A 3164-nucleotide genomic window follows, 5' to 3' on the forward strand; every position below is an offset into this window, starting at 1 on the left:
ATAACTCGCTTTTACACATCAACTTTTACTAAAAACTTTACTGCTCTTCTCACCCGGTGCAAACAGGATATGGCCCGATGGACTACCACTCTCATTAGCTGGGCGCATCAACCTTATTAAAATGATTGTCCTACCTAAGTTTTTATATCTTTTTCAAAACATCCCCATCTTAATTAGGAAGTCTTTTTTCAAAACGCTTGACAAATGTATAGTCCCCTTTATATGGCAGAACAAACACAATAGAATTAATAAAACACACCTTCAGAGGTCAAAACGTGCAGGAGGCCTGGCCTTGCCCAACTTCCTCTACTATTACTGGGCGTGTAACATCCCGAAACTGCTTCATTGATTTGAGGACCGACCCATTGCGGAAAGGGCGGACTGGGTACAACTGGAACTTGCCTCATGCAAACACAACTTGGGTTCTGTGGTCTGTGCAGCCCTGACGTTTGTCAATGTCCGCAGTTCTAGTATAGTAGTTGAACACTCCGTTAAGATCTGGACTCAACTCAGAAGACATTTTGGGCTACAGGGTGCATTGATCCTCTCTCCCATTAAGTCAAATCACGTGTTCATGCCCTCCCAGATGGACTCTGCATTCATGGCTTGGCCCACCAAGGGGATTACATTTATTCAGGATCTTTATGTTAAAGACATATTTGAATCTTTCGTTCAACTGTCTGAAGCGTATGGTTTGCCACAGAGCCACTTTTTTCGTTATCTACAAATCAGACAATTTGTCAAAAAGACGTTCACCTCCTTCCCAGCAAAACCCTCCAAATCACTTGTTGACTGCATTTTTTTACTTAACCCTGGCAGTAGAGGATTGATTTCCCAGATTTATGAGCTCATTAACAATATCACCCCAGACGCCATGGGAAAGGTGAAAGAAGCTTGGGACTCCGACCTGGGGGTTGCATTGAGGGTCGATCAGTGGAATTCTATCTTGGACCTGGTCCACACCTCGTCTGCATCTGCTAAACATCGAGTGATACAAATGAAAATTGTCCATAGAGTTCATTATACTAATGCTAGATTGGCAAAGATCTACCCCAATATTGATCCTTCCTGCCCTCGATGTAGTGGTCAGCCAGCTGACCTAATGCATATGTTTTGGCTTTGCCCACATCTTCATAACTATTGGGGAAATATCTTCAAAGCTTTTAGCGATATGTTTGGTGTCCAACTCAGCCCTGACCCAATCTGTGCCCTCTTTGGTGTAACATCTGAGGAATCTCGTGATAATCTTCCAAGCAAAGCTCATGTGGTATTAGCCTTCACTACACTCCTGGCCAGGTGCCTGATTCTCTTAAAATGGAAACAGTGCACCCCTCCCTCATTGTCGTACTGGGTTAAAGACGTAATGTTTTTCTTTAAGCTGGAAAAAATAGAATACACACTTAGGAAAACCTCACAAGCTTTTCAAAAAACGTGGAAGCCATTTTTAGATTTCTACGACTCCTTACAGGAGCCCCTTGACAATGATTAGGTAAGGCCCAGTGAACCTGTGGATGGGTTGGGGGTGGGGTGGATGGGCTGGGGGGCTTGGGTGGGCTGGGGGAGGGGGGGGAGGGGCTTGGGTGGGCTGGGGGGGTAGGTGGGGGGGAGGGACTTGGGTGGGTTGGGGGGGTGAGTGGGGGGGAGGGGTATTTGATACTTTTTTGTTATATATTCCATGTACCTGTGCTCCCGTTTATTCATTGGAGAATCAATAAAAATAAAATATAAATAGGAAGAGCAAACACGGCACCGCTGGGGCCTTGGTAAGATTGTTCTGGAAGAGTGCCATAACTAGGGCTTAGCCCACTGTGAATGTGTGGGACATGCGGCACCACGGAAAGTTTAGAATTGCTTCCAGGAGCTCTTTCAAGGGTCATATTGAATCCTTTTTGTATATTGATTTCATTTTTGGTATGACTATTTTGTAACTAAGTAATGAACTCTACTAACTGTAACATAACATACATTTTACTGTTGTCTTCATGGGACTTTGACATCGTGGCTTGGATATATGAATATCTATCAAACCTTGACAAAAGGCGGTTGACAAAAAAAAAAAAAAAAAGTAGTTTGTGTTAGTAAAAATTATTTTTTGTCATATTTTTAGACCACAAGTGCAGCAAAGAATAGGGAAGACTATAGAATAGTCCAAGAAATTCCATCCGACTCCAGTGACAATGACTGTAGTGAAGAGTCAAGTGAAGAAATGCAAATCTTTCTAGGGATCAACATGGTCATGGGATTCATTCGATATGCTATGGCACAAATGAACTGGTCCAGTGAGGGTGGCCTTCGTCTAGGAATAATTGCAGATGCCATATCTGTAAACAGATATGAGCAAATTCAGAGTTATCTGCACTTTGTAGATTTTACATTTAGTTATTTAGCAGACGCTCTTATCCAGAGCGACTTACAGTAAGTACAGGGACATTCCCCCGAGGCAAGTAGGGTGAAGTGCCTTGCCCAAGGACACAATGTCATTTGGCTCAGCCGGGAATCGAACTGGTGACCTTCAGATTACTGGCCCGATTCCATAACCGCTCAGCCACCTGACTCCCTAGAGTCACCGTATAGACGATAACTATACTTACCAGCCAGCAAACACGGATAGGCTTTTCAAAGTACGACCAGTGCTAAATGCACTTCAGGAAACATTCCTGGAGGCAGCAGACCCTGAAGAATTCCAATCAATAGATGAACAAATCATTCCCTTCAAAGGCCTACTGTCAATCAAGCAATACATACCAAAAAAGCCCAAACCCTGGGGAGTGAAAGTGCGGGTGAGGGCAGGGACCTCAGGTTATGTGTACAGATTTGAAGTGTACCTGGGGGGTATTCCAGGTAGCGGGTTTAGTGAAAACTTTGAGTTGTTTAACCCTGAAAAGAGGCATACTCCGAGTTCCACGTTCCAGAAAGAGAGGTAACAAAACCTTTTGGTAAGTTTCCATGGTTACTTACTCCGTGAAACTAACCTGCTCGCTAGCAGGTTTTCCATGCCAAACTCAGCGTTTCTACCGATCCCTTCCCACTTTATGAGCCCGATAGCTTTGGCAGACACGGCATATCATTTCCTGGTTCAGCCGAGCGATTTCGAATTTTTTTTAATTTGCTTAGTTATACGTTGGGAGACGATTTTAAGATTGCGATTTGATGTGCTTTAATTC

The sequence above is a fragment of the Hypomesus transpacificus genome, unplaced genomic scaffold (genome assembly GCF_021917145.1).
Source record: "Hypomesus transpacificus isolate Combined female unplaced genomic scaffold, fHypTra1 scaffold_65, whole genome shotgun sequence".
Taxonomy (NCBI): Eukaryota; Metazoa; Chordata; class Actinopteri; order Osmeriformes; family Osmeridae; genus Hypomesus; species Hypomesus transpacificus.